The sequence below is a fragment of the Lipotes vexillifer genome, unplaced genomic scaffold, assembly GCF_000442215.2.
Source record: "Lipotes vexillifer unplaced genomic scaffold, Lipotes_vexillifer_v1.1 scaffold342, whole genome shotgun sequence".
Taxonomy (NCBI): domain Eukaryota; kingdom Metazoa; phylum Chordata; class Mammalia; order Artiodactyla; family Lipotidae; genus Lipotes; species Lipotes vexillifer.
The window spans coordinates 2,735,339-2,749,498 of NW_006786802.1; the positions used below are offsets into that span (position 1 = coordinate 2,735,339).

The following is a 14,160-nucleotide window of genomic DNA, read 5'->3' on the forward strand; positions in this document are numbered from 1 at the left end:
AAAAATAGTTAACAGATGGAAAGGAGAACTTTTTTTTTTTTAATATAAGTTTATTTATTTTTGGCTGCATAGCGTCTTCGTTGCTGAGTGCAGGCTTTCTCTAGTTGCGGCGAGTGGGGGCTACTCTTCATTGTGGCGCGCGGGCTTCTCATTGTGGTGGCTTCTCTTGTTGCGGAGCACAGGCTCTAGGTGCGTGGGCTTCAGTAGTTGTGGCTCACGAGCTCTAGAGCACAGGCTCAGTAGTTGTGATGCACCGGCTTAGTTGATCTGTGGCATGTGGGATCTTCCCGAACCAGGGCTCGAACCCGTGTCCCCTGCATTGGCAGGCGGATTCTTAACCACTGTGCCACCAGGGAAGTCCAAGGAGAACTTCTTGATGATGAGAGTGACTACATATTTTAAAGCTGGAAGGTTGCTCAGAAGTGTTGATGTAATCTTTCCTTTATATACATATATATTTGGTGGAACGAAGGTACGTATTTCCTTTCCTAAATATTTTCAAGGATGAAACACAGTCCTTTTTTTAAAAAAAATTTAGAATAGATGTAGGGTAGCCCATCTGGGAAGCAGGATGCTAAATGAGATTGCTTTTTTTCCCAAAATGCTACAGTGTAACCACACCATATGTAAGGTGTGGGGTGTGGGGTATGGTGATGGTGGTGGTGTGGTGTGTGTGTGTGCTTATTGTGGCAGTTGCATCTTTAACTAGATTATGAACCTTTCTTCTTTTCCTCTGAGCTAACAATGATGGAGTTTAGTTCTTTATCTGAAATGTGTCACAGTAAATATATGTAACAAGACTTAATCTGAAAAAGCAACAGAGGATGTTCCTGGCTACTTAACTTTGCAGCACTGCCTTCCAGCTGTCCTTTGGGAAATAACCGTTTATCATTTTTGTTGTTGCTGTTGGTATTTATACCTTTTTACCATGCTTCTTTGAATTCTTCTAACAGCACACATGGGAAACTTTGATTTATTTCTCAAATACAAACAGCATGAAGCCTGAACTTCTGGTTCAAGTGTTCTAACCTGGCACCAAGGTCAGAACACAAATTGACTGATGGGTCCCAGACCAGTTTAGATTCATGGTAGCAACACAGGTACTATTTGTTGAACTAACTGGCCAATGTTCTGAGCAGAGGTGGGCACCAGAGACCAGTGAGAAACAGACCATCTTAGCACGAGAAAATGCTGAAAAGTTCTTTTATCACTGCTATGACTGGAGATAGCACCAGTGAAAATTTAAAGACCCAAAGCATGTAAGATTAGGTTACCAATCACAGATCAAAGGAGTGTAGAACAGAGGCAAGGAATGACCTGCCTTCTAAGTACCTGAACTTATGAAACCTCCCAGACATAATCTCATAGTAGAACCTTAATTCTGGTCTCTATTACAATCTATCCTAAGGAATAACACATGTACAGGGTTATTCATTACAGTACTGTCAGTAAAGGCAAAAGTTTAGAAACAACTTAAGTGATCACCTTGGGGACCTGGTTAACCAAATTATGGAATACCCATACAATGGAATACAATAAAATCATTTTTAAAAATTGAGACTTCCGGGAAGATGGCGGAAGAGTAAGACGCGGAGATCACCTTCCTCCCCACAGATACACCAGAAATACATCTACACGTGGAACAACTCCTACAGAACACCTACTGAACGCTGGCAGAGGGCCTCAGACCTCCCAAAAGGCAAGAAACCCCCACGTACCTGGGTAGGGCAAAAGAAAAAAGAATACACAGAGACAAAAGGATAGGGACGGGTCCTGCACCAGTGGGAGGGAGCCGTGAAGGAGAAAAAGTGTCCACAAACTAGGAGCCCCTTCGCGGGCGGAGACTGCGGGAGGCGGAGCGGGGAGCTTCGGAGCCGCGGAGGAGAGCGCAGCAACAGGGGCGCGGAGGGCAAAGCGGGGAGATTCCCGCCCAGAGGATCAGGGCCGACCGGCGCTCAGCAGCCCGAGGCTTGTCTGCTCCCCCGCCGGAGCGGGCGGGGCTTCGGTCGGAGCGCAGGGAGAGGATTGGGGTTGGCGGAGTGAACACAGCCTGCAGGCGGTTAGTGCGCCACGGCTGGCCGGGAGGGAGTCCAGGGAAAAGTCTGGACCTGCCAAAGAGGCAAGAGACTTTTTCTTCCCTCTTTGCTTCCTGGTGCTCGAGGAGAGGGGATTAAGAGCGCTGCTTAAAGGAGCTCCAGAGACGGGTGCGAGCCGCGGCTAAAAGCGAGGACGCCAGAGACAGACATGAGACTCTAAGGCTGCTGCTGCCGCCACCAAGAAGCCTGTATGCGAACACAGGTCACTATCCACACCCCTCTTCCGGGGAGCCTATGCAGCCCGCCACTGCCAGGGTCCCGGGATCCAGGGACAACTACCCCGGGAGAACGCACGGCGCGCCTCAGGCTGGGGCAACGTCACGCCAGCTTCTGCCGCCGCAGGCCCGCCCTGCACTCCGTGACCCTCCCTACCCCCGGCCTGAGTGCGCCAGAGCCTCCGAATCAGCGGCTCCTTTAACCACGTCCTGTCTGAGCAAAGAACAGACACCCTCCGGCGACCTACGCGCACAGGCGGGGCCAAATCCAAAGCTGAGTCCCTGGGAGCTGTGAGAACAAAGAAGAGAAAGGGGAATCTCTCCCAGCAGCCTCAGAAGCAGCGGATTAAAGCGCCACAATCAACTTGATGTACCCTGCATCTGTGGAATACATGAATAGACAACGAATCATCCCAAATTAAGGAGGTGGACTTTGAGAGCAAGATTATTCTTTCCCCTTTTCCTTTTTTTTGTGTGTATGTGTATGCTTCTGTGTGAGATTTTGTCTGTATAGCTTTGCTTCCACCATTTGTCCAAGGGTTCTATCTTTTTAAAAAAATTTTTTTCTTACTAATTACTCTTTATTTTAACAACCTTATTTTATTTTACTTAATCTTCATTCTTTCTTTCCTTCCTTCCCTCCTTTAGACAACGAATTATCCCAAATTAAGGAGGTGAACTTTGAGAGCAAGATTTATGATTTTTTCCTCTTTTCCTCTTTTTGTGAGTATGTATGTGTATGCTTCTGTGTGAGATTTTGTCTGTATAGCTTTGCTTCCACCATTTGTTCCAGGGTTCTATCCATCCGTTTTTTTGTTTTTTGGGGTTTTTTTCCTCTTAATAATTATTTTTTTATTTTAATAACTTTATTATATTTTATCTTACTTTATTTTATTTTACTTTATCTCCTTTCTTTCTTTTTCTTCCTTCCCTCCTTCCTTCCTTGCTCCCTCCCTCCCTGCCTCCCTCCTTTCTTTCTTTTTTTCTACTTCTACTAATTCTTGCTTTCTACTTTTTCTCCCTTTTCTTCTGAGCCGTGTGGATGAAAGGCTCTTGGTGCTGCAGCCAGGAGTTAGTGCTGTGCCTCTGAGGTGGGAGAGCCAACTTCAGGACACTGGTCCACAAGAGACCTCCCAGCTTCACATAATATCAAATGGCGAAAATCTCCCAGAGATCTCCATCTCAACACCAGCACCCAGCTTCACTCAACGACAAGCAAGCTACAGTGCTGGACATCCTATGCCAAACAACTAGCAAGACAGGAACACAACCCCAACCATTAGCAGAGAGGCTGCCCAAAATCATAATAAGTCGACAGACACCCCAAAACACACCACCAGACGTGGACCTGCCCATCAGAAAGACAAGATCCAGCCTCATCCACCAGAACACAGGCACTAGTCCCCTCCACCAGGAAGCCTACACAACCCACTGAACCAACCTTAGCCACTGGGGACAGACACCAAAAACAACAGGAACTACGAACCTGCAGCCTGCAAAAAGGAGACCCCAAACACAGTAAGATAAGCAAAATGAAAAGACAGAAAAACACACAGCAGATGAAGGAGCAAGACAAAAGCCCACCAGACCTAACAAATGAAGAGGAAATAGGCAGTCTACCTGAAAAAGAATTCAGAATAATGATAGTAAAGATGATCCAAAATCTTGGAAATAGAATCGACAAAACGCAAGAAACAGTTAACCTAGAAGAAATAAAGATGAAACAAACAACGATGAACAACACAATAAATGAAATGAAAAATACTCTAGATGGGATCAATAGCAGAATAACTGATGCAGAAGAACAGAAAAGTTACCTGGAAGATAAAATAGTGGAAATAACTACTGCAGAGCAGAATAAAGAAAAAAGAATGAAAAGAACTGAGGACAGTCTCAGAGACCTCTGGGACAACATTAAACGCACCAACATTCGAATTATAGGGGTTCCAGAAGAAGAAGAGAAAAAGAAAGGGACTGAGAAAATATTTGAAGAGATTATAGTTGAAAACTTCCCTAATATGGGAAAGGAAATCGTTAATCAAGTCCAGGAAGCACAGAGAGTCCCATACAGGATAAATTCAAGGAGAAATACGCCAAGACACATATTAATCAAACTGTCAAAAACTAAATACAAAGAAAGCATATTAAAAGCAGCAAGGGAAAAACAACAAATAACACACAAGGGAATCCCCATAAGGTTAACAGCTGATCTCTCAGCAGAAACTCTACAAGCCAGAAGGGAGTGGCAGGACATACTGAAAGTGATGAAGGAGAAAAACCTGCAACCAAGATTACTCTACCCAGCAAGGATCTCATTCAGATTTGATGGAGAAATTAAAACCTTTACAGACAAGCAAAAGCTGAGAGAGTTCAGCACCACCAAACCAGCTTTACAACAAATGCTAAAGGAACTTCTCTAGACAAAAACACAAGAGAAGGAAAAGTCCTATAATAACGAACCCAAAACAATTTAGAAAATGGGAATAGGAACATACATATCGATAATTACCTTAAATGTAAATGGACTAAATGCTCCCACCAAAAGACACAGATTGGCTGAATGGATACAAAAACAAGACCCATATATATGCTGTCTACAAGAGACCCACTTCAGACCTAGAGACACATACAGACTGAAAGTAAGGGGATGGAAAAAGATATTCCATGCAAATGGAAACCAAAAGAAAGCTGGAGTAGCAATTCTCATATCAGACAAAATAGACTTTATTTTTTATTTTTCTATTTTTTGTGGTACACGGGCCTCTCACTGTTGTGGCCTCTCCCGTTGCGGAGCACAGGCTCCTGTCTACAAGAGACCCACTTCAGACCTAGAGACACATACAGACTGAAAGTAAGGGGATGGAAAAAGATATTCCATGCAAATGGAAACCAAAAGAAAGCTGGAGTAGCAATTCTCATATCAGACAAAATAGACTTTAAAATAAGGACTATCAGAAGAGACAAAGAAGGACACTACATAATGATTAAGGGATCGATCCAAGAAGAAGATATAACAATTGTAAATATTTATGCACCCAACATAGGAGCACCTCAATACATAAGGCAAAAACTAGCAGCCATAAAAGGGGAAATCGACAGTAACACATTCATAGTAGGGGGACTTTAACACCCCACTTTCACCAATGGACAGATCATCCAAAATGAAGATAAATAAGGAAACCCAGGCTTTAAATGATACATTAAACAAGATGGACTTAATTGATATTTTAGGACATTCCATCCAAAAACAACAGAATACACATTTTTCTCTAGTGCTCCTGGGACATTCTCTAGGATAGATCGTATCTTGGGTCACAAATCAAGCCTTGGTAAATTTAAGAAAATTGAAATTGTATCAAGTATCTTTTCCGACCACAATGCTATGAGACTAGATATCAATTACAGGAAAAGATCTGTAAAAAATACAAACACATGGAGGCTAAACAATACACTACTTAATAACGAAGTGATCACTGAAGAAATCAAAGAGAAAATCAAAAAATACCTAGAAACAAATGACAATGGAGACACGACGACTCAAAATCTATTGGGTGCAGCAAAAGCAGTTCTAAGAGGGAAGTTAATAGCAATACAATCCTACCTTAAGAAACAGGAAACATCTCGAATAAACAACCTAACCTTGCACCTAAAGCAATTAGAGAAAGAACAACAAAAACACCCCAAAGTTAGCAGAAGGAAAGAAATCATAAAAATCAGATCAGAAATAAATGAAAAAGAAATGAAGGAAACAATAGCAAAGATCAATAAAACTAAAAGCTGGTTCTTTGAGAAGATAAACAAAATTGATAAACCATTAGCCAGACTCATCAAGAAAAAAAGGGAGAAGACTCAAATCAATAGAATTAGAAATGAAAAAGGAGAAGTAACAACTGACACTGCAGAAATACAAAAGATCATGAGAGATTACTACAAGCAACTCTATGCCAATAAAATGGACAACCTGGAAGAAATGGACAAATTCTTAGAAATGCACAACCTGCCAAGACTGAATCAGGAAGAAATAGAAAATATGAACAGACCAATCACAAGCACTGAAATTGAAACTGTGATTAAAAATCTTCCAACAAACAAAAGCCCAGGACCAGATGGCTTCACAGGCGAATTCTATCAAACATTTAGAGAAGAGCTAACACCTATCCTTCTCAAACTCTTCCAAAATATAGCAGAGGGAGGAACACTCCCAAACTCATTCTACGAGGCCACCATCACCCTGATACCAAAACCAGACAAGGATGTCACAAAGAAAGAAAACTACAGGCCAATATCACTGATGAACATAGATGCAAAAATCCTCAACAAAATACTAGCAAACAGAATCCAACAGCACATTAAAAGGATCATACACCATGATCAAGTGGGGTTTATTCCAGGAATGCAAGGATTCTTCAATATACGCAAATCTATCAATGTGATTAACCATATTAACAAATTGAAGGAGAAAAACCATATGATCATCTCAATAGATGCAGAGAAAGCTTTTGACAAAATTCAACACCCATTTATGATAAAAACCCTGCAGAAAGTAGGCATAGAGGGAACTTTCCTCAACATACTAAAGGCCATATATGACAAACCCACAGCCAACATTGGCCTCAATGGTGAAAAACTGAAAGCATTTCCACTAACATCAGGAACAAGAAAAGGTTGCACACTCTCACCACTCTTATTCAACGTAGTTTTGGAAGTTTTAGCCACAGGGATCAGAGAAGAAAAGGAAATAAAAGGAATCCAAATCAGAAAAGAAGAAGTAAAGCTGTCACTGTTTGCAGATGACATGATACTATACATAGAGAATCCTAAAGATGCTACCAGAAAACTACTAGAGGTAATCAATGAATTTGGTAAAGTAGCAGGATACAAAATTAATGCACAGAAATCTCTGGCATTCCTATATACTAATGATGAAAAATCTGAAAGTGAAATCAAGAAAACACTCCCATTTACCATTGCAACAAAAAGAATAAAATATCTAGGAATAAACCTACCTAAGGAGACAAAAGACCTGTATGCAGAAAATTATAAGACACTGATGAAAGAAATTAAAGATGATACAAACAGATGGAGAGATATACCATGTTCTTGGATTGGAAGAATCAACATTGTGAAAATGACTCTACTTCCCAAAGCAATCTATAGATTCAATGCAATCCCTATCAAACTACCACTGGCATTTTTCACAGAACTAGAACAAAAAATTTCACAATTTGTATGGAAACACAAAAGACCCCGAATAGCCAAAGCAATCTTGAGAACAAAAAATGGAGCTGGAGGAATCAGGCTGCCTGACTTCAGACTATACTACAAAGCTACAGTAATCAAGACAGTATGGTACTGGCACAAAAACAGAAAGATAGATCAATGGAATAGGATAGAAAGCCCAGAGATAAACCCATGCACATATGGTCACCTTATCTTTGATAAAGGTGGCAGGAATATACAGTGGAGAAAGGACAGCCCCTTCAATAAGTGGTGCTGGGAAAACTGGACAGGTACATGTAAAAGTATGAGATTAGATCACTCCCTAACACCATACACAAAAATAAGCTCAAAATGGATTAAAGACCTAAATGTAAGGCCAGAAACTATCAAACTCTTAGAGGAAAACATAGGCAGAACACTCTATGACATAAATCACAGCAAGATCCTTCTTGACCCATCTCCTAGAGTAATGGAGATAAAAACAAAAATAAACAAATGGGACCTAATGAAACTTCAAAGCTTTTGCACAGCAAAGGAAACCATAAACAAGACCAAAAGACAGCCCTCAGAATGGGAGAAAATATTTGCAAATGAATCAACTGACAAAGGATTAATCTCTAAAATTTACAGGCAGCTCATGCAGCTCAATAACAAAAAAATAAACAACCCAATCCAAAAATGGGCAGAAGACCTAAATAGACATTTCTCCAAAGAAGATATACAGACTGCCAACAAACACATGAAAGAATGCTCAACATCATTAATCATTAGAGAAATGCAAATCAAAACTACAATGAGATATCATCTCACACCAGTCAGAATGGCCATCATCAAAAAATCTAGAAACAATAAATGCTGGAGAGGGTGTGGAGAAAAGGGAACACTCTTGCACTGCTGGTGGGAATGTGAATTGGTTCAGCCACTATGGAGAACAGTATGGAGGTTCCTTAAAAAACTACAAATAGAACTACCATATGACCCAGCAATCCCACTACTGGGCATATACCCTGAGAAAACCATAATTCAAAAAGAGTCATGTACCAAAATGTTCATTGCAGCTCTATTTACAATAGCCCGGAGATGGAAACAACCTAAGTGTCCATCATCGGATGAATGGATAAAGAAGATGTGGCACATATATACAATGGAATATTACTCAGAAAAGAAAAGAAACGAAATTGCGCTATTTGTACTGAGGTGGATAGACCTAGAGTCTGTCATACAGAGTGAAGTAAGTCAGAAAGAGAGAGATAAATACCGTATGCTAACACATATATATGGAATTTAAGAAAAAAATGTCATGAAGAACCTAGGGGTGAAACAGGAATAAAGACACAGACTTACTAGAGAATGGACTTGAGGATATGGGGAGGGGGAAGGGTAAACTGTGACAAAGCGAGAGAGAGGCATGGACATATATACACTACCAAACGTAAGGGAGATAGCTAGTGGGAAGAAGCCACATAGCACAGGGAGATCAGCTCGGTGCTTTGTGACCGCCCGGAGAGGTGGGATAGGGAGGGTGGGAGGGAGGGAGACGCAAGCGGGAAGAGATATGGGAACGTATGTATATATATACTGATTCATTTTGTTGTGCAGCTGAAACTAACATACCATTGTAAAGCAATTATACTCCAATAAAGATGTTAAAATTAAAAATTAAAAAAAGACAATACTTGAGATCCCCCCCCCAAAAAAAAAAAAATTGAGAGTACTCTTTATGAATGGAATTAGAATGATTTCAAATACAAAACCAAGATGTGGGATAATAGAGTATGCTATCACGGGGGAAAAAAGGCAAAACAAGAATACATGCATATAATTATATTTTCTTGTATACCTATGAAATATCTCTGGAAGGTTACATAATAAACTGAATCACTGGCTTCTTCTAGAAAAGGACACTGGATAATGGGGGACAAGGTTTGGGAGAGACTTCTCACTGTATATCCTCTTGAATTTTGAACCAGACAAATGTAACTCCTAGTCAAAATAAATAAAATTAATATTTTAAAGTAAAATAAAATTACATTAAATAAGGTTTTTAAAGTTAATTAACCCTGTTGGGGTACAGGAGGTGGGTAGTGGGAGGTACAAACTACTGGGTGTAAGACCGGCTTCAAGGATGTATTGTACAATATGGGGAATACAGCCAACATTTTGTAACAAATGTAAATGGAGTGTAATCTTTAAAAATTGTATAAAAAATTAAAATAAAAACGTTAAGTAAGCCCGTCTTAATCTATGACGCCTCATTCTTGCCCCATTTCCATGGGTTTGAAATTTTTTCAAAATAAGAAGATCAAGTAAAAACAAACAAACAAACAAAAAAGAATATGCTCTGCTCTGGGGTAATAAGTTGGGCGCCTCCAGCTTGAGGCTGTCAAGGAAAGGGAAGTGCCAAAGATAATTTGCTTGCTTCAGAAGTATACTTATATTGGCCGGAGAGCTGAGGGCAGAGTGGAAACCCTTTCTTTGCTGCCATCATGAAATGGGTTTCCAACATTGGCAATGCAGTTTCTGATTGTGCCATCAGAATCAGGCACAACCTTCTTTAACTGAAAATGGCCAAGTCCCCCTTGGGTTGGTTCAGTACAGAGAGGAAAAGAAAATGTCACAGTTAACCCTTTCTCTCCATGCTTTGGCAACCGAGCAAATAAAACGCCAAACATGTAGTAAAGGACTTAAACGAAGTCAAAGCTTCGGTTTTGGAAAAATTTTCTTGGCCGACCTCTGGGAAGAGAGGCAGCCCCTCGGGGACTCATAGCAAACAAGGTATTTCCTCTGTGCGGGCTTAGCAAGAGTAAACATGCAGTGAGGTAGTTTATGATGGAGGGATGCTTGAATGCAAAGGGAGGAGAGGCAACAAATCGTGTTTCAGTCCTGACTCTACCTCAGCACTTATCATAGGATCTTAATTTTTACAGCCTGAGCAGCCTCCTCTATAAAAATGGAATCATAATCACTGCCTCACCCACCTTCCTGGACCAAAAGATATAAAAGGCTACAAAGCATTTTTAAAACTCTGTGGCACTAGAGGTGAACGTTAGGGAAATAAACATAAGACAAAATACCTTTTGGTGATAATTACGAAGTTTTCAGAGAGGCAAACATACCTTTAGGATCCGATACATCATAACTTTCTAGTCTTAAACCTCCATCTGCTGCATGACCTGGGACAAGTCCCCTAGCCTCCCTGAGCCTTAGTTTCCTCACTGAAAAATGCTCTTAATGCTACCTACTTAACAAAGCAGTTAGCTATGAGAATTAGGTGGAGTAACCTATACAAAATGGAGAGCTCACCAGTTCCCTTCCCATATATCTTGGGTAATGAATCATGGTCTCAATCAAAGGATACCTCATTTGCTGATTTGCTTCATTCCTCAAATTCTCTGTACTGTCTCTCAATTTTTCTGTAAATCTATAAGTGTTCTAAAAAATAAAATCTATTAGTTAAAAAAATATTTATTTAAAATGTAAAGTGATGGAAAAGGGGGACTCTGGAGCCAGACTGCTTGAGTTTGAATCACAGCTTTGCCGTGTACTAGATGGATGACCTGGGGAAATTTAGTAACAGCTTTGTACTTCAGTTTCCACATCTATAAGCACTATGTAAATTTTTGCTATTAATATAAAATAATACTAATTATTACTTTTATTATTATTACATTGCACTCAACAATGGGAATACAGTGATGAACAAGGCAATTTAAGCAAAGCACCCTGAAAGCACCCACCGTTATCTTAAATGTAGACCCAAAGAGGTTAAGTTACTCCACCAGGGCCACATAGCTAGTTAATGAGAGAGGACTAGAGAAGACCAGCCAGGACTAGTTAGAGACTTCCAGATTGCAAGCCACTGTCTTTCCACTGCCCCATGCTGTGCAACCAAATTCAAACCTGGACACTGCAGAGTCCTGGAACTACCACAGTGGATTCGGGAAGTCAGTTGGAATTGGCCCAATAATTCTGTGCATTCCTGACCTCCGCCCTCTTTCTACATCCCATTCCTTAGGGTGTTGTCCTTGCCTGGCTTACATGTGGATCTTCCTGCAAATTTCAGATTTGGAGTTCACGGTGGAGACAACGTGGAAAGGCCACATCCCCCATACCACTTGCATTTCTTTTGTGCTTGTGAGTCTTATACAAGAACAAAGGTTGAGTCTCTCAGAGACCTTCTGGAAAGGGGCAGATCCAGGTGTGGTGGGGCCTGAAGTGTATACAATACTGCGGGCTCACTTTTAGGAAAAGAATATGTAATTACAAATTAAAAATTAGGTACCAGGCCTTGGAATGCATGCAAATGAAGGGCCCTGAAATTTAAGCATTATTAGCTTCCTGGTAAATCCAGCTCTGCTCCTACAGTTACTAATTCCCTTCTTTCCCTCTTCCCTTCGTCTTTGCTTCCACCGGTGTCACCTGCACCTGTCCTGCCATCTAGCACTCACTGTGCCCCCGGCAGTAACTACTTCTTAAGTTTACATTCTGATTAAAAAAATGAACTTTGCTCCAGTCTGCAGATTATTATCCAAATTATGATACAGGCACAGCTTTTCTTGATATGAAAGAATAAAATGATGTACAGTTAACCTGTGGGTGGTGTGTAATCACGCTACGTGGGGCTGTGCATTAGACTTGATAGACCACAATGTAGCCAGAAACTACCATTTTCTGTTTGCATTTGTGAACACACCCAGGGCCAGGCTCTTCTATGTCTGGGACATTCAGCAAATAAAATGATCCTCTCAGAAGGGGCTGGGGCTGGGGTTGGGGGGTCCCTGGTGGTCCAGTGGTTAAGGCTCTGCCCTTTCACGACAAGGGGTGCGGGTGTGATCCCTGGTGGGGGGGAGATCCTATGTGCGGCAGGACGCAGCCAAAAAAATTTAGAAAAAAAAAACAAAAAGAAGGAGGGAATGACATAACAATCTAGAGAACATCGTATAGTTACGCATAATTATGCATGATTAATAGAATACTTTTACACATGCCATCTGACCTAAGCTCACACCATTTGATGTACGTAGTGTGGTTTTATTAAACCCCTGCCCCCGGTGACAGATTGGAGACAGGCCTACAGTGACTGAAGTTTGATTCGGAACCCTTCCCTGCTGATTTCCTTTCCCACAGCACCGCCCCCGTTATCCTCACATCCAGGGGACACAAAGAGTGCACAGGCCGCAACTGCACAAAGAACCCATAGACAAAGTAAGTCGAAGCTGTTTTGTGGGTGATTTGGGGACGGGAACTTGTTCCTTGTGGGTAGGGGTGGGGTGGAGCTATTTTCTCGGCTGGGATTATCCCGATGAGTCATCTAGGTTGATCCCATGATTTGCACAGTTCCTCACCTTTCCCCTCCCCTGGACAGCAGTATCACCCAACCCTGGAGCCGGGATCGCATGTGCCCTTCACTGCCCTGCTTGTCCCCGGCAGCCCGCTCAGTCGGGGCCTGGCACGGAGCCACCAGCCCGAAGCAGGAGGGGAGGAGGCGTGTGTCTCCCAGTGGCTGTCAGCTTTCCCAGCTGACTCAACTCGACACCTCCCTCCCCCGCGCCGGGCACACAGCCTCCTAACTCTCCAGTTTTCAGGCTTGTCTGGTGGTTCTCAGTGGGGAGCAACCCCTTCCTACTGCCCGGGGCGCCTGGTCTGCAGCCTGCGGCTGCCAGCAGCGGCACCAGGGCCCCCTGCCCGCTGGCCTGGCGGGCCCTCTCTCAGGGCGATTCGAACCTGCTGCAATGGAGAGTTCAGAATATGGGTCAAGGTGCTCTCGGAAGGGCCCAGGGGAGGATCACCTGACCGGGAGGTGGATGACTCAGCGGGAAGGGAAGGGGTGCGGGCTGGAATCTCCTGGCCCACGGGGCCTGGAGGAGGAGGGCAAGTTGTCTCCATCTGGCTGCCTGCCAGGGGAGGAAGAACGAGACAGAAGGAAGGATAAAATGACCGCCGGTGACCCGACTAGGGTGGAGTCCAAATCCTCCCCGGAGCAGGCTGTCGCCCTCACGGAGCTGAAGCCACTCCCAGGTCAAACTGCCACTGTGGCTGTAAAGACCTAATTAGCTGCCTCCCCTGCCCAAGTGGGAAATCAAAAGGACAGAGCGCTCATCTCTCCAGACTCCAACCACCCAAGGCCCCTACAAGAAACCCAAGCCACCGGCCTAGCATGCAAAGGCAGCCGTCCCTCATAGAGGCGATTTGGTTTCTCCCCCAATTAATCCCGAATGTGAACACTACTAACCCATTTTATTTTACATCTCCACGCGGCGGGGGCCTCCTTTCAAGGGTGTGGCAGGGGCCGCAGTTGCTGGAACAGCAGCTGCGTTGTCTGAGCCTCACTTCCTCTGGCTCCAGCTGCAGGTTCGTCAGGGCCAAGCAGGGAGTTTCCTCTTTCTCTGGGCTTTCGGCTTTTCTAGGCGGCCACCCGCACCTACCACCCCCCGCAGCTGCTCGCCCGCCCTCTGTGGGTAGCGAGTTTGGGACTCCCTGGTCCCATGAGTCAGAGCCAGGCTGGAGACAGACAGCAGGCTTCCTTTATTAAATCAGCCTCCTGCCCTGTACACCACAGAGGGAAGCTATAATTTACTCGGTTGGCCTGGCTCTGAGAACTGAGCCACAAATGCTTGACTAGGAGGGAT

The 14,160-nt window shown here is 43.0% G+C and overlaps 1 protein-coding gene across 1 annotated transcript in view; it reads right to left on the minus strand.

Moving 5' to 3' along the window:
* CHD9 (chromodomain helicase DNA binding protein 9) overlaps nucleotides 1-13,872 on the minus strand; it is a 218,186-nt gene extending 204,314 nt beyond the window's left edge. Inside the window, exon 1 of the mRNA XM_007459467.1 lies at nucleotides 13,764-13,872. The gene's annotated coding sequence lies outside the window, so the exon portion shown is untranslated. The remainder of the gene's footprint in view (nucleotides 1-13,763) is intronic.
* Nucleotides 13,873-14,160: the final 288 nt, after the last annotated feature.